The 18,605-nt window shown below is 47.5% G+C and overlaps 1 long non-coding RNA gene across 1 annotated transcript in view; it reads right to left on the bottom strand.

Annotated features, from left to right (window-relative positions):
* Window positions 1-4,839, bottom strand: part of LOC134928458 (uncharacterized) — a 29,249-nt gene extending 24,410 nt beyond the window's left edge. The window contains exons 1-2 of the long non-coding RNA XR_010177932.1: window positions 4,581-4,839; window positions 4,325-4,430 (exon numbers count right to left, since the gene is read on the bottom strand). This is a non-coding gene — a long non-coding RNA (uncharacterized LOC134928458). The remainder of the gene's footprint in view (window positions 1-4,324; window positions 4,431-4,580) is intronic.
* Between the last annotated feature and the right edge of the window lie 13,766 nt (window positions 4,840-18,605).

Genomic DNA, 18,605 nt, shown 5'->3' with positions numbered 1-18,605 from the left:
AATTCTCAGCACCTTAGGTATGAGAAGCAGAGGAGGGAACACATACACCGACTGGTACACCCACGGTGTTACCAGAACGTCCACAGCTATTGCCTGAGGGTCTCTTGACCTGGCGCAATACCTGTCCCGTTTTTTGTTCAGACGGGACGCCATCATGTCCACCTTTGGTATTTCCCAACGGTTTACAATCATGTGGAAAAAACTTCCCGATTAAGTTTCCCCTCTCTCTCCCGGGTGGAGGTCGTGCCTGCTGAGGAAGTCTGCTTCCCAGTTTCCATTCCCGGGATGAAACACTGCTGACAGTGCTATCACATGATTTTCCGCCCAGCGAAAAGTCCTTGCAGTTTTTGCCATTGCCCTCCTGCTTCTTGTGTCGCCCTGTCTGTTTACGTGGGCGACTGCCGTGATGTTTTTCCCACTGGATCAATACCGGCTGACCTTGAAGCAGAGGTCTTGCTAAGCTTAGAGCATTATAAATTTACCCTTAGCTCCAGTATATTTATGTGGAGAAAAGTCTCCAGACTTGATCACACTCCCTGGAAATTTTTTCCTTGTGTGACTGCTCCCCAGCCTCTCGGGCTGGGCTCCGTGGTCACCAGCATCCATTCCTGAATGCCGAATCTGCGGCCCTCTAGAAGATGAGCACTCTATAACCACCACAGGAGAGACACCCTTGTCCTTGGATATAGGGTTATCCGCTGATGCATCTGAAGATGCGATCCGGACCATTTGTCCAGCAGATCCCACTGAAAAGTTCTTGCGTGAAATCTGCCGAATGGAATTGCTTCGTAGGAAGCCACCATTTTCTACCAGGACCCTTGTGCAATGATGCACTGTTTTTAGGAGGTTCCTGACTAGCTCGGATAACTCCCTGGCTTTCTCTTTCGGGAGAAACACCTTTTTCTGGACTGTGTCCAGAATCATCCCTAGGCACAGCAGACGTGTCGTCGGGATCAGCTGCGATTTTGGAATATTTAGAATCCACCCGTGCTGTTGTAGCAGTATCCGAGATAGTGCTACTCCTACCTCCAACTGTTCCCTGGACTATGCCCTTATCAGGAGATCGTCCAAGTAAGGGATAATTAAGACGCCTTTTCTTCGAAGAAGAATCATCATTTCGGCCATTACCTTAGTAAAGACCCGGGGTGCCGTGGACAATCCAAACGGCAGCGTCTGAAACTGATAGTGACAGTTCTGCACCACGAACCTGAGGTACCCTTAGTGAGAAGGGCAAATTTGGGACATAGAGGTAAGCATCCCTGATGTCCCGGGACACTATATAGTCCCCTTCTTCCTGTTCGTTATCACTGCTCTGAGTGACTCCATCTTGATTTGAACCTTTGTAAGTGTTCAAAAATTTTTTAGATTTAGAATAAGTCTCACCTAGCCTTCTGGCTTCAGTACCACAATATAGTGTGGAATAATACCCCTTTTCTTGTAGTAGGAGGGGTAATTTAATTATCACCTGCTGGGAATACAGCTTGTGAATTTTTTCCCATACTGCCTCCTTGTCGGAGGGAGACCTTGGTAAAGCAGACTTCAGGAGCCTGCGAAGGGGAAACGTCTCGACATTCCAATCTGTACCCCTGGGATACTACTTGTAGGATCCAGGGGTCCTGTACGGTCTCAGCGCCATGCTGAGAACTTGTCAGAAGCGGTGGAACGCTTGTTCCTGGGAATGGGCTGCCTGCTGCAGTCTTCTTCCCTTTCCTCTATCCCTGGGCAGATATGATCTTATAGGGACGAAAGGACTGAGGCTGAAAAGACGGTGTCTTTTTCTGCAGAGATGTGACTTAGGGTAAAAACGGTGGATTTTCCAGCAGTTGCCGTGGCCACCAGGTCCGATGGACCGACCCAAATAACTCCTCTTCCTTTATACGGCAGTACACCTTTGTGCCGTTTGGAATCTGCATCACCTGACCCCCGTCGTGTCCATAACATCTTCTGGCAGTTATGGACATCGCATTTACTCTTGATGCCAGAGTGCAAATGTCCCTCTGTGCATCTCGCATATATAGAAATGCATCCTTTAAATGCTCTATAGTCAATAAAATACTGTCCCTGTCAAGGGTATCAATATTTTTAGTCAGGGAATCCGACCAAGCCACCCCAGCTCTGCACATCCAGGCTGAGGCGATCGCTGGTCGCAGTATAACACCAGTATGTGTGTATATACTTTTTATGATATTTTCCAGCCTCCTGTCAGCTGGTCCTTGAGGACGGCCCTATCTATAGACGGTACCGCCACTTGTTTTGATAAGCGTGTGAGCGCCTTATCCACCCTAAGGGGTGTTTCCCAACGCGCCCTAACTTCTGGCGGGAAAGGGTATACCGCCCATAATTTTCTATCGGGGGGAACCCACGCATCATCACACACTTTATTTAATTTATCTGATTCAGGAAAAACTATGGTAGTTTTTTCACATCCCACATAATACCCTCTTTTGTGGTACTTGTAGTATCAGAAATATGTAACACCTCCTTCATTGCCTTTAACGTGTGGCCCTAATAAGGAATACGTTTGTTTATTCACCGTCGACACTGGATTCAGTGTCCCTGTCTGTGTCGACCGACTAAAGTAAACGGGCGTTTTAAAACCCCTGACGGTGTTTTTGAGACGTCTGGACCGGTACTAATTGTTTGTCGGCCGTCTCATGTCGTCAACCGACCTTGCAGCGTGTTGACATTATCACGTAATTCCCTAAATAAGCCATCCATTCCGGTGTCGACTCCCTAGAGAGTGACATCACCATTACAGGCAATTGCTCCGCCTCCTCACCAACATCGTCCTCCTACATGTCGACACACACGTACCGACACACAGCACACACACAGGGAATGCTCTGATAGAGGACAGGACCCACTAGCCCTTTGGAGAGACAGAGGGAGAGTTTGCCAGCACACACCAAAAACGCTATAATTATATAGGGACAACCTTATATAAGTGTTTTCCCTTATAGCATCTTTTTTATATATTTCTAACGCCAAATTAGTGCCCCCCCTCTCTGTTTTAACCCTGTTTCTGTAGTGCAGTGCAGGGGAGAGCCTGGGAGCCTTCCCTCCAGCCTTTCTGTGAGGGAAAATGGCGCTGTGTGCTGAGGAGATAGGCCCCGCCCCTTTTTCGGCGGCCTCGTCTCCCGCTCTTAACGGATTCTGGCAGGGGTTAAATATCTCCATATAGCCTCCGGAGGCTATATGTGAGGTATTTTTAGCCAAAATAGGTTTTCATTTGCCTCCCAGGGCGCCCCCCTCCCAGCGCCCTGCACCCTCAGTGACTGCCGTGTGAAGTGTGCTGAGAGGAAAATGGCGCACAGCTGCAGTGCTGTGCGCTACCTTTAGAAGACTGAGGAGTCTTCTGCCGCCGATTCTGGACCTCTTCTTATTTCAGCATCTGCAAGGGGGCCGGCGGCAAGGCTCCGGTGACCATCCAGGCTGTACCTGTGATCGTCCCTCTGGAGCTGATGTCCAGTAGCCAAGAAGCCAATCCATCCTGCACGCAGGTGAGTTCACTTCTTCTCCCCTAAGTCCCTCGTTGCAGTGATCCTGTTGCCAGCAGGACTCACTGTAAAATAAAAAACCTAAGCTAAACTTTTCTAAGCAGCTCTTTAGGAGAGCCACCTAGATTGCACCCTTCTCGGCCGGGCACAAAAATCTAACTGGCTTGGAGGAGGGTCATAGGGGGAGGAGCCAGTGCACACCACCTGATCGGAAAGCTTTACTTTTGTGCCCTGTCTCCTGCGGAGCCGCTATTCCCCATGGTCCTTTCAGGAACCCCAGCATCCACTAGGACGATAGAGAAATGAGGGTTCAGGTGGGATTGAATAAAAACCGGTCTGGATCAGCTCCATGAGCAACCTCTGTCACTCTGAAGCTAGTAGTGTGCGCCCCATCTGTGGGGTGTCTGTGACAGATGTCACCAGGAAGAAGGGGAGGGAGAAATTACAGCCTCCCCGTATGGCCCAGGGATGGGGTAAAAACGTGAACGGTCTGGGCCATACAGGGAGTCTGTAATCTCCACCTCCACGGTGACAGTAGGCCTCCCCAAGATGGGGACACGCACTACAAGTGCCAGACTGGTAGAGATTGCTGCAGGGAGTTGGTCTGGTGCAGCGTTGCACTACAAGTACCAGAGTGGTAGAGATTGCTGCAGGGAGTTGGTCTGGTGGGGCGTTATAGTCTTTACCCAATCCCAGGTTCGGTGTAGACCAAACACAAAAACATTTGTCTCTACAACACTTTGGTGAACTACAAATCACAGCATGCCATGTAAAAGCATGCTGGGACCCTGTTACAGACGATCTCTTGTTATCAGCCTCTTCCTCACCTCCACAAATATAGATCATCGGCTGCTGCTTGGGTGGAGGAGCGTCCTTCGGAGCCTCCATGCTGTCTTCTTTAAATATATGCAATAATGGATTTCTTCAGAAGTGCTGGTGGAGAAACAAACATTTATAGCCCGGGAGCTGGCAATACAGGGCACGGTGCAACAAAGAGCTGGCAATACAGGAGGGCACGGTGCAACAAAGAGCTGGCAATACGGGAGGGCACGGTGCAAAAAAGTATCTATAATCACTGCATACCTTATAGCAGAAGCTACGTTCCCTGCACTCCTGGGGGGCGCTGCGTGCAGCACAGACTGTGGCGCACGATTATGATGTCGGCCGCAGTACAGTACAGTGAGTCACCGTTTCGACGGCCATCTTTGTTATGGGCGGAAACTCCATGACAGTCATCATATGTTAAATTTTAACTCTATTTTCCCTATTTTTAAAATGTTGTTATTGTTCATCATTCATATCAGAATATGTAGCTTGTGTTTTGTATTTTTTCCTCTGTTAATAAAAATGTATTTGCCATGAAAAAAAAAGGCATATATCCTGCCCTGCTATCTCATAGTAAAAACATGTAATGCTTGATATCTATTATCTAAGCAGGGCATACCTCCCAACATGACCCTCTCCAAGAGGGACAGAATGCTCTGATCCTGAACTTTTCTCATAATTTATGATTGCCATCACCTGTGCTGAAACACCTTTCTTTATTCATTTACCTGTTCAGCACAGGTGCCGGCAATCTCAAATTAAGAAAAAAGTCCAGGGGGCGTGTAAGTGTGCTTATACCCTCACCCCACACTCCCCCTTAACTCTAACCCTCCACCCGCAGCCTAACCCTAACCCTCTCCGGTGGTGCCTAAACCTAACAACCCCCCCACCCCACACACACACACACACACCGGGATTTTTAGCGCCAGCATCTCGACCGGCAGCACCCTGATCGCATCCCGATAATTATATCTGATTGGTCTCTAAGTAATCTGACTGAATGATTGATACTTTACCAAGCAACATTCAACTACATACAGCAAAAAGAATTAATGTACAGAGTGGACTCCATTATAGTTTATTCATATAGGTCATACTTACCTACTTTGCTGCCTCCTCCTCCGGGAGGAGGCAGCGTTGTAGGTGAATGGGGGCGTGGCCGGCAGCAGGACGGGTGGTTCGGGGCTGTGGCCGGCAGCAGGATGGGCGGTCCGGGGGCGTTGCATCAGGGTCGCGTCATCGTGACTCCACCCCCCGCTGTGCCGAGAAACGAGGCGCTGCATAGCGGGGGGCGGAGCTACGATGACGCGATTCAGCGCGAATCGCGTCATCGGACCCCCTCGGCCCGCCTACTTGTTCACTGCTGCGGGCGGCCGAGGGGGAAAGCGGGAGGCTTGCCCACCTTTCCGGGGGGCCGGGAGGTTCACTCGATTTTCGGGAGCCTCCCGGCCATTTCGGGAGGGTAGGCAAGTATGATATAGGTGCATGCACCACACAGGAAAGAAGAGGGAGAATTAGGGAGGAATGATTAAGATAGATTAGATAGATAGATAGATAGATAGATAGATAGATAGATAGATAGATAGATAGATAGGATAGATGTGTTTGGGCCATAAAGAGGGCCAGTCAAGGTATGCATGCCATAAGACATGGATTGCAAAGGAGTCTTTAAATACCTCTTCCATATTTGATGTTACATAATTTTACTGTTTACAGAAAGAAATCAGAAAATTGATAGAGAACGCCGGGGGTTTATTCATGTACAGTAGGTCCGCGGTTCTGAATTGTTACTCTTCACTACATATCACCAGCCCTGTAAAAGGGCACCAATGCGCCCTGTGCTCCACTCGCCCGCTGGATTTTCCAGAGGTTCTTTCTGCACATATAATTTTTACCGCCGGCGTCCTGTGTGACTGACAGGGCACTAGAAATCATCTGCAGTGGCTGCTGGTCTGTATTGGGGCAGAGCTAGGCTTACCATACTATCTCTTTAAACTGGGACACTCATGAATTACACAGGTTCTGTGGCTGGCTGAATTTATCCCTGCATTTCAGCTGGTAGTAATCAGCCACAGAGCCTGTGTTATTCATGAGTGTCCCGGTTTAAAGGGATAGTATGGTAAGCGTACTCATATCGGAACTCAGGGCCTAATTCACTATAGATTGCTATTAGGCTGAAATAGTGATTTTTTTTTTTTTTTTCAAACCTGCTACTGCTAAAAATCGTATGTGAAGAGCCGCCCAGAAAGGGTAAAAGACGCCCACCGATGCATTCACAAATCTGTTTATGCATTAGCAGAATCGCAATGCATACGTAAAAAATGAGCACAATCGACAGTTGCGGCTGACCCATGCCGTTTCCCAACCACCCCCACAACCGCCATGTTACCACCAATGAATAGTCACTTCCTGTCAATTAAATTGCAATCGCTTTACACTTATAGGCCCTACACACATGCCGATATTCTGAAAGATATGAACGATCTCGTTCATAAATGAACGAGAACTCGTTCATATCTTTCAGTGTGGAGACTCCAGCGATGAACGATGCGCGGCCCCGCGCTCGTTCATCGCTGATCTCCCGTCGGCTGTGCATGCAGGCCAATATGGACGATCTCGTCCATATTTGCCTGCACTTCAATGCAGCCGGGTGACGGGGGGAGTGAAGAAACTTCACTCCCCCCGTCACTGCCCCCCCCGCCGCCGGGTTGCTCTTCGGCCGTATCGGCCGTCGGGCACCTCGGCGGCGCATCGCCGAGTGTGTAGGGCCCCGTAGGATGCAAATGCAGAGCGATCACATTTTGATCTTTGTGCACGTGTAATGCTTTCACAGTGCATGCGCTGTCTGCTGATAATCGCTCAGTGCTCACGGTCTCACATTAGCAAATGATAGTGAATCTGGCCCTCTGTCTTTTGCCTTTTTACCCAGAATAGGGCTGTCCATCGATGGTGCCAACAGCAATATCCATTAGTGGCACATAAACTATCTATGGTGAACCATCGATGGTTTGTGCCACTTGGTGGCCACCGCTGGCAAGTGCTGGCCGGGACACGTACCAATCAAAAATGGGGGTGGGGCTAAGCTCCATGCCATAAGGTTGACAGGGTCAAAAGATCGACGGGGTCAAAAGGTAGACATGAAAAAAGTAGACAGTACAAAAGGTTGACAGGGTCAAAAGGCAGACAGGGTCAAAAGGTCAACATGAAAATGGTTGACATAAAAAAGGTAGACACCATATTTGTTTTATTTGCATTTTTTAGGTTTGTGTGGATAGTTTTGTCATCTGGGACCCCCAATTTTGTAGAAAGGCATCCCCTCGCGGGGCTCGCTTTGGGCTCAGTGGCTTGCCAAAAGGATTATAACCAATTCTATGCTGACATGTATAGAGAAGGTATGAAAAAGTCCCAAATCATATCAAATAAAAAGAAACTGTCTACCTTTTCTATGTCGACCATTTTCATGTCAACCTTTTGACCCTGTCGACCTTTTGTACTGTCTACCTTTTTCATGTTGGCCTTTTGACCCTGTCGACATAATGTCTGTCTAAAATATGGTGTCTATCTATTGACTGTCTATCATCCAGATACCGAAATGTAATTGGTTGGTTTTATGTAGCCCTCTCAGTAGCTGGCATTTGCATGGTAAAGACTATTTTTAGAAACTGGCTGGGGAGATAAGTTTTAAATATAACCCATCTTCTGTGTCATTTTATTGGTTGGTTGGTTGATTGGTTGGTTGGTTGGTTGGATGATTTGCATTGATGCAATAAAATAGCAGAATTTGCATTTTATCATTCGGTTAAAGCTGGATGCACACTTTAAGATTATCTGTCCAACATTTCTGGTTGGAACAAAACTCTGGTTATATATGGGAGCAAATGTCAAAAATTTGCTCCCAAAAGCTGGGAAATGGACAAAAATGGTCATTCGATTAAATCAAATGGATGTAACCAATTTGTCTGAACGTCCGTTTTTGTCTGTTTTGCAACGTATGGGAGCAAATGGTCAGTTGTCATTTGCTCCATTCATTACCAGATTTTCGTTCCAACCAGAAAGATTGGCCAGATCATCTTATAGTATGTATCCAGATTAATAGTGTGTATCCAGCTTTAACATGTGTAAAAGTTGGGTTAAAACCAACCCAAACTGCCAATAACTACAGACCAGTCACCTGTTACTGGCAAATCACTGCAGCATCCAGAAAGTGCTACAATCCAGCCAATGTTACATGTTCCACCAACAGAAAGGGATCACTTGTACCTGTCATGTGACCTGCAAAGTTAACAAATGTGAAATCAGTAGCAGTCAGTCTAGTTGGCCTGTTACAGCCCTGTTCTGCTTTGACTGTTGGCTTTATCCAATTTGTTCTCGAGAAGACTGCAAGTGAAGAGGAGCTTATGGATATACAGGTCTGGGGTATTATACAGCGTTTATGCTATTTAGTTGCAATTTATCAGTGATTCTACCTAATTCAACTAGTGAATGTTTAAGATATGCCTGCTGTAACCATGAAACTTTTGGTTAAACTGGCTTTACATTGAATTAGTGGCAAACTTTTTTACACCAAATATACATTTTCTGCTGCTGGCATATGCCTCCAATATTTCATATATGGGACACTGAATGACTAAGAATAAAGGGGTTTTAAGCCAGGTAACTTTTCTGGTTTGCATAAGATCTTTAGTACTACACCCAACCTGCCTCACCCCTATTTTTTTTTTTTTTAGTTATCTACATAAGATGGAGTTTTAGGGAAGGATAATAAATACATTCTCATTGTGCTTGAATGAGCTTCAAAGCTCCCCCACCCACTTTCACTACCCCCATTCACACACACACACACACACACACACACACACACACACACACACACACACACACGTAAACCCCCCCCCCCCCCTTTACTGGTCACACTTGACACCCCTTTACTGGGCACACATTTCATTGCCCCCCCCCCCCCCCCCCCTCCTCACATATCACACTGCTTCCACACACTGCCACCTCACACAACACTCCCCTTACAGCTTCGCCTGCACCTCTCAGTCACCGATCACACTGCCCCTCTGCTCCTCGCATATCACCCTGCTCCATACACCGCTCCCTCAGAACACACTGCCACCTCACACAGCACCCCCTTACAGCTACCAGTGCACCCCTCACTCACCACACCCCTCCTCCTCTCATATCACACTGCTCCCAAGAGCACACTGCCACCTCACACAGCACCCCCCTCACAGCTCCACCTGCACCGCTCATTCACCAATCATACTGTCCCACTCACACTGCTCCCCCCTCCTCACATATCACACTGCTCCACATGCTGCTCCCCAGAGCACACTGCCACCTCACACAGCACCCCCCTTACAGCTACCACTGCACTCCTCACTCGCCAATCACACTGTCGTCGTCCCTCCTCCTCACATATCACACTGCTCCACACACTGCTCCACAGAGCACACTACCACCTCACACAGCACCCCCCTTACAGCTCCACCTGCACCTCTCACTCACCGATCACACTGCCCCTCTCCTCCTCTCATATCACCCTGCTCCACACATCGCTCCCTCAGAACATACTGCCACCTCACACAGCACCCCCTTACAGCTACCACTGCACACCTCACTCACCAATCACACTGTCCCACTCACACTGCCCCCCCCTCTCCTCCTCACATATCACAATGCTCTACACATCGCTCCCTCAGAATATATTGCCACCTCACACAGCACCCCCCTACATCTCCACCCGCACCCCTCACTCACCAATCACACTGTCCCACTCACACTGCCCCCCCCTCTCCTCCTCACATATCACAATGCTCTACACATGGCTCCCTCAGAATATATTGCCACCTCACACAGCACCCCCCTACATCTCCACCCGCATCCCTCACTCACCAATCACACTGTCCCACTCACACTGCCCCCCCCCCCCCCCCCCTTCACAGATTGCCTGACGTTTTCATTTTGTGCATACATCAGAGACGCATATGTCCCAATGGTTACCACCGGGGGACGCTTATTGAAATTGTATGACGCTCTATGCAATTGTGATATGTAGGCTGAACATACTTGTGATATGTAGGCTGAACAAACTTTTGACACTCATGAATTACACGGGTTCTGTGGCTGGCTGACTTCAAGCCTGCATGTCACCTGGTATTAATCAGCCACAGAACCTGTGTTATTCATGAGTGTCCCAGTTTAAAGGGATAATATGGTCAGCCTATGATAGGTATTCTTGGGCAGTGACTAGGGGTGGATAATGGCGGCGGGCTTGTCTATGAAGGCAAATATAGAAACAAAATAAGAAGCGCTGTCACCAATAGTGAAGAATGTTAAAAATATATTTATTACCGTTATAACACACAATAAGTGGACCCTTTTATAAATTATTTGTGTGGATCATTTAATGATATAAAGGATCAATAGTGAACTTCTGCATTAGTGGTTCCACCTGAGGAGTGTGCACACTCTGGAGATTTCTCCATTCACTTAAGTACATCCAAGGACTTTTTCAAAGAACTGTAACATCTTCTAAGTATAAATAAAGGAGCCTCCTAATATTAATAATATAAAGTTACCATTTTAGCTATATTGCAGCTTTGCTAACATTTCAGCAGAAAGGGTTTCATTTGTTTTAATATATTGTGTGTTATAACGGTAATAAATATATTTTTAACATTCTTCACTATTGGTGACAGCGCTTCTTATTTTGTTTCTATATTTGTCTATATATTTTCTTGAGGATCGGCACCTCAAATATAGAAGCTGCAGCCACCGAATAGTGTTTTTAAAGGTGTCTCACAGTCAATACACTAGCGCCCACTTTCTTGTTGTATATATTTGTCTATGAAGGGACTGCATTCAGATATGTTCCAGGGGACATTCTGAGCATCCACAGGGTTGCTGTAATGTCTGCTGGTGCTGCCAATGTCGATCAATGATGCGAATTTGTGCGCACACCGGTGGAGTCGCGTCTGGCTGGTGGACGTCTCAATAGGATGCCCATTGGCTGTGGCATTGGCATAAAGCACATTTTTATTGGGGTGGCAATCTTGTACTGCCTTTTTTTCTGCTAAAAGATGCATGCAAGCAGTGCTATTTTTCAGCAGGTACGCCTCTATAATTTCTATCTATTTATCTGTAACTTTTGTAATAGGTCCATCCCCCAGACCCATTGTTCCTGACCCTATTCTTCCAGAAAAATAGTACTGCATCATACGTCCCAACATTTGATATTAACGAAGAGAGACTAATGCGCGCGAAGCACGTGTGTCCAAAAAGGGGAGGGGGGGTGGCTTTGTAGCAGTGCCGCAAACGACAGCAACGCCCCGTTGTCAGTGAGGAGGCATGCTAAGCAGAGCAGCAGTGACAGGAGCCTCCAAACTGCCTTGAAGTTAGCCAGCCACAGAACCTGTGTAAAACTTTGAGTTTCCATATTTAAAAGGGCAGTATGGTAAGCCTACTACAGGTACTGTAGATTACGTCATGTGGCTATTTAGCATTTCTCCGCAGACTCTCTGAGTAAATAATTCCCCTTTTCTCTCAATGAAGCTGTCTGTACCTGAGTGGAATGTGTATTTACAGACATTGGAGATTTTCCATGGGAGGCTCTAGCGTAAGGCAATGGTGTAGTTTATCCAACTGGTCAGTTATGTTTTTAAATCTGGACTTTCTTTCTGGCAAATAAAAATCTTTTGCTGTCCCCAACTGACTCTATAGATGGATTTTAGCATTTATGTACAGTCAATTACTTTAGTCTGTCATGTTCTTGTAGACCCTCAGAAAATGAAGTGGGTAGGATATTACTAGCTGGTAACTTTAGGAGGTTTATTGATACAACTTTTTTTTTTTTTTTTTAAATGATTGTATGGATTCTTGCAATGGTTTGATGTGTAGCCCAATCCTACATTCAGATGCTATAACTTATAGTACAGTTGAGGAATGCATTGTCTTTCATTTGAATGCAGATAGCGTTAAATTCTGATGGTTACCCAGTAGCGGCATTTTAAGAGAGGAGGGGGCCTGTGTGCAGACTAAGGAGGGGTCCCCTCTGGCTCTACTGTGCATGCGCAGGTCCCCGGAAACATGACGCCTGTCCGGAGACAAATTTCCTACTACGCACGCATGGAGGCCATTTTGGAAGTGATTTTTTTGCCACTGTGACTGCAGCACCCGTTGCAGGACTCCAGAAAGGTAAGTATAAAACATGGGTGCAGTGTGGGCCCCCCTGGACACCGCACACATTTCATCCATGATAGAAATGCCTGTTACCCGGTTGTTTACCTATGACCACCCCCATCTTATGTTCCTGTTTTCTCTTTCATAATATCTCTCTATCTCTCTATCTATCTATCTATCTATCTATATATATATCTATATATATATATATATATATATATATATATATATATATATATATATATATATATATATAAAATCGCTATTCCAGCAAATTTAAAATTTTGCTTTATAATAATCCAGTCAGTCTATACGGTAACTAAGTTAAATTACTGGTCCTTGCCTATTTCATTACTGGTCCTTATCTCTTTGAGTTGATTCAATTAGAAGTGTACTGGGCAAGCTAGAATCGTGCCCACGTTTTTTTTGTAATTCAATTAGAAATCTGTGATCACTTAATGCGTAAAATCACTTTTTATTTTAGGAGTGACCATTGATGATGGGGATCGGATGGTTCTGCTGTTGATGACAAGGTGCAACAATGTCCCCCCCCCCACCCCCTCCCGCAATTATAAAGATAACTCAGAATCCTCCAGTTTCTGGAGCCCCTCGACTGAAGAGTTCTCTGTAGCGTCAATGTCACCGGAGCGTGATCCGATATCAAAATGTTATGAATATCGGCATGCGTGACTCGCGTAACAAGAGAATCCGCAATTAAAAATAAGATTTTACTTACCGATAAATCTATTTCTCATAGTCCGTAGTGGATGCTGGGACTCCGTCAGGACCATGGGGAATAGCGGCTCCGCAGGAGACAGGGCACAAAATTTAAAAGTTTGACCACTAGGTGGTGTGTACTGGCTCCTCCCCCTATGACCCTCCTCCAAGCCTCAGTTAGGATACTGTGCCCGGACGAGCGTACACAATAAGGAAGGATTTTGAATCCCGGGTAAGACTCATACCAGCCACACCAATCACACCGTACAACTTGTGATCTGAACCCAGTTAACAGTATGATAACGTAGGAGCCTCTGAAAAGATGGCTCACAACAATAAAAACCCGATTTTTTTGTAACAATAACTATGTACAAGTATTGCAGACAATCCGCACTTGGGATGGGCGCCCAGCATCCACTACGGACTATGAGAAATAGATTTATCGGTAAGTAAAATCTTATTTTCTCTGACGTCCTAGTGGATGCTGGGACTCCGTCAGGACCATGGGGATTATACCAAAGCTCCCAAACGGGCGGGAGAGTGCGGATGACTCTGCAGCACCGAATGAGAGAACTCCAGGTCCTCCTTAGCCAGGGTATCAAATTTGTAGAATTTTACAAACGTGTTCTCCCCTGACCACGTAGCTGCTCGGCAGAGTTGTAATGCCGAGACCCCTCGGGCAGCCGCCCAAGATGAGCCCACCTTCCTTGTGGAGTGGGCATTGACAGATTTAGGCTGTGGCAGGCCTGCCACAGAATGTGCCAGTTGAATTGTGCTACAAATCCAACGAGCAATCGTCTGCTTAGAAGCAGGAGCACCCATCTTGTTGGGTGCATATAGTATAAACAGCGAGTCAGATTTTCTGACTCCAGCCGTCCTTGAAATATATATTTTCAATGCTCTGACAACGTCCAGCAACTTGGAATCCTCCAAATCGCTAGTAGCCGCAGGCACCACAATAGGCTGGTTCAGGTGAAACGCCGATACCACCTTAGGCAGAAAAAGAGGACGCGTCCTCAATTCTGCCCTGTCCGAATGGAAAATCAGATATGGGCTTTTATATGACAAAGCCGCCAATTCTGACACTCTCCTGGCTGAAGCCAGAGCCAGTAGCATGGTTACTTTCCATGTAAGATATTTCAAATCTACCGATTTGAGTGGCTCAAACCAATGGGATTTGAGAAAATCCAAAACTACATTGAGATCCCACGGTGCCACTGGGGGCACAACCGGGGGCTGTATATGTAGTACTCCTTTTACAAAAGTCTGGACTTCAGGAACTGAAGCCAATTCTTTCTGAAAGAAAATCGACAGGGCCGAAATTTGAACCTTAATGGACCCTAATTTGAGGCCCATAGATAATCCTGTTTGCAGGAAATGTAGGAATCGACCCAGTTGAAATTCCTCTGTCGGGGCCTTCCTGGCCTCACACCATGCAACATATTTTCTCCAAATGCGGTGATAATGTTGTGCAGTCACCTCCTTCCTGGCTTTGACCAGGGTAGGGATGACCTCTTCCGGAATGCCTTTTTCCTTTAGGATCCGGCGTTCAACCGCCATGCCGTCAAACGCAGCCGCGGTAAGTCTTGGAATAGACACGGTCCCTGCTGAAGCAGATCCCTTCTTAGAGGTAGAGGCCACGGATCTTCCGTGAGCATCTCCTGAAGTTCCGGGTACCAAGTCCTTCTTGGCCAGTCCGGAGCCACTAGTATCGTTCTTACTCCCCTTTGCCGTATAATTCTCAGTACCTTGGGTATGAGAGGCAGAGGAGGGAACACATACACTGACTGGTACACCCATGGTGTTACCAGAGCGTCCACAGCTATTGCCTGAGGATCTCTTGACCTGGCGCAATACCTGTCCAGTTTTTTGTTGAGGCGGGACGCCATCATGTCCACCATTGGTCTTTCCCAATGGACCACAATCATGTGGAAGACTTCTGGATGAAGTCCCCACTCTCCCGGGTGAAGATCGTGTCTGCTGAGGAAGTCTGCTTCCCAGTTGTCCACTCCCGGAATGAACACTGCCGACAGTGCTATCACATGATTTTCCGCCCAGCGAAGAATCCTTGCAGCTTCTGCCATTGCCCTCCTGCTTCTTGTGCCGCCCTGTCTGTTTACGTGGGCGACTGCCGTGATGTTGTCCGACTGGATCAACACCGGCTGACCCTGAAGCAGAGGTTTTGCCAGGCTTAGAGCATTGTAGATTGCTCTTAGTTCCAGTATATTTATGTGAAGAGACGTTTCCAGGCTTGACCACACGCCCTGGAAGTTTCTTCCTTGTGTGACCGCTCCCCAGCCTCTCAGGCTGGCATCCGTGGTCACTAGGACCCAGTTCTGTATGCCGAATCTGCGGCCCTCCAACAGATGAGCACTCTGCAACCACCATAGCAGAGAGACCCTTGTCCTTGTCGACAATTTTATCCGCTGATGCATCTGCAGATGCGATCCGGACCATTTGTCTAGCAGATCCCACTGAAAAATTCGTGCATGGAATCTGCCGAATGGAATCGCTTCGTAAGAAGCCACCATTTTTCCCAGGACTCTTGTGCATTGATGCACAGACACTGTCCCTGGTTTTAGGAGGTTCCTGACTAGTTCGGATAACTCCCTGGCTTTCTCCTCTGGAAGAAATACCTTTTTCTGAACAGTGTCCAGAATCATCCCTAGGAACAGCAGACGTGTCGTCGGGATCAGTTGGGATTTTGGAAAATTCAGAATCCACCCGTGCTGTTGGAGCACTACTTGAGTTAGTGCTACTCCGACCTCCAGCTGTTCTCTGGATCTTGCCCTTATCAGGAGATCGTCCAAGTAAGGGATAATTAATACGCCTTCTCTTCGAAGAAGGATCATCATTTCGGCCATCACCTTGGTAAAGACCCTGGGTGCCGTGGACAATCCAAACGGCAGCGTCTGAAACTGATAATGACAGTTTTGTACCACGAACCTGAGGAACCCTTGGTGTGAAGGGCAAATTAGGACATGAAGGTAAGCATCCTTGATGTCCAAGGACACCATAAAATCCCCTTCTTCCAGATTCGCTATCACTGCTCTGAGTGACTCCATCTTGAACTTGAATTTTTGTATGTACAGGTTCAGAGATTAGAAGGGGTACCTTGACTATCACCTGCTGAGAATACAGCTTGTGAATGGCTTCCAATACCGTCGCCCTGTCGGAGGGAGACGTTGGCAAAGCAGACTTTAGGAACCGGCGAGGGGGAGACTTCTCGAATTCCAACCTGTAACCCTGAGATACTACCTGCAGGATCCAGGGGTCCACCTGCGAGTGAGCCCACTGTGCACTGAAATTCTTGAGGCGACCCCCCACCGCCCCTGAGTCCGCTTGTAAGGTCCCAGCGTCATGCTGAGGCCTTTGCAGAAGCCGGGGAGGACTTCTGCTCCTGGGAAGGGGCTGCTTGGTGCAGTCTCTTACCCTTTCCTTTGCCTCGGGGCAAATATGAATGTCCTTTTGCTCGCTTGTTCTTATAGGAACGAAAGGACTGCGGCTGAAAAGACTGCGTCTTTTTCTGTTGGGAGGGGACTTGAGGTAAAAAGGTGGACTTCCCGGCTGTTGCCGTGGCTACCAAATCCGATAGACCGACCCCAAATAATTCCTCCCCTTTATACGGTAATACTTCCATATGCCGTTTGGAATCCGCATCGCCTGACCACTGTCGTGTCCATAGACTTCTTCTGGCAGATATGGACATCGCACTTACTCTTGATGCCAGAGTGCAGATATCTCTCTGTGCATCTCGCATATAAAGGAATGCATCCTTTAATTGCTCTATAGTCAATAAAATACTGTCCCTATCCAGGGTATCAATATTTTCAGTCAGGGACTCCGACCAAGCCACCCCAGCACTGCACATCCAGGCTGAGGCGATTGCTGGTCGCAGTATAACACCAGTATGTGTGTATATACTTTTTAGAGTATTTTCCAGCCTCCTATCAGCTGGATCCTTGAGGGCGGCCGTATCAGGAGACTGTAACGCCACTTGTTTGGATAAACGTGTGAGCGCCTTGTCCACCCTAGGGGGTGTTTCCCAGCGCGCCCTAACCTCTGGCGGGAAAGGGTATAATGCCAATAACTTCTTTGAAATTAGCAGTTTTTTATCAGGGGTAATCCACGCTTCATCACACACGTCATTCAATTTCTCTGATTCAGGAAAAACTACAGGTAGTTTTTTCAGACCCCACATAATACCCCTTTTTGTGGTACTTGCAGTATCAGAGATATGCAAAGCCTCCTTCATTGCCGTGATCATATAACGTGTGGCCCTACTGGAAAATACGTTCGTTTCTTCACCGTCGACACTAGATTCGGTGTCCGTGTCTGGGTCTGTGTCGACCGACTGAGGCAAAGGGCGTTTTACAGCCCCTGACGGTGTTTGAGACGCCTGTACAGGTGCTAATTGGTTTGTCGGCCGTCTCATGTCGTCAACCGACTTTTGCAGCGTGCTGACATTATCACGTAATTCCATAAACAAAGCCATCCATTCCGGTGTCGACTCCCTAGGGGGTGACATCACCATTACCGGCAATTGCTCCGCCTCCACACCAACATCGTCCTCATACATGTCGACACACACGTACCGACACACAGGGAATGCTCTGATAGAAGACAGGACCCCACTAGCCCTTTGGGGAGACAGAGGGAGAGTTTGCCAGCACACACCAAAGCGCTATAATTATATAGGAACAACCTTATATAAGTGTTGTTTCCTTATAGCTGCTTAAATATATATAATATCGCCAAAAAATGCCCCCCCTCTCTGTTTTTTACCCTGTTTCTGTAGTGCAGTGCAGGGGAGAGCCTGGGAGCCTTCCTAGCAGCGGAGCTGTGTAGGAAAATGGCGCTGTGTGCTGAGGAGATAGGCCCCGCCCCCTATTCCGGCGGGCTCTTCTCCCGGTTTTTCTGAGACCTGGCAGGGGTGAAATACATCCATATAGCCTCAGGGACTATATGTGATGTATTCTTTTTAGCCAGAAAGGTAATCTCATTGCTGCCCAGGGCGCCCCCCCCAGCGCCCTGCACCCTCAGTGACCGCTGGTGTGAAGTGTGCCTGAGCGCAATGGCGCACAGCTGCAGTGCTGTGCGCTACCTCATGAAGACTGAAAAGCCTTCAGCCGCCGGTTTCTGGACCTCTTCTTACTTCGGCATCTGCAAGGGGGTCGGCGGCGCGGCTCCGGTGACCCATCCAGGCTGTACCTGTGATCGTCCCTCTGGAGCTAGTGTCCAGTAGCCTAAGAAGCAAATCCATCCTGCACGCAGGTGAGTTCACTCCTTCTCCCCTAGGTCCCTCGTTGCAGTGAGCCTGTTGCCAGCAGGACTCACTGAAAATAAGAAACCTATCAAAACTTTTACTCTAAGCAGCTCTTT

This window comes from Pseudophryne corroboree, chromosome 5 (genome assembly GCF_028390025.1).
Source record: "Pseudophryne corroboree isolate aPseCor3 chromosome 5, aPseCor3.hap2, whole genome shotgun sequence".
Lineage (NCBI taxonomy): Eukaryota > Metazoa > Chordata > Amphibia > Anura > Myobatrachidae > Pseudophryne > Pseudophryne corroboree.
Note: the sequence above shows the minus strand (reverse complement) of the source record. Positions and strands in the feature narration are given on the sequence as shown.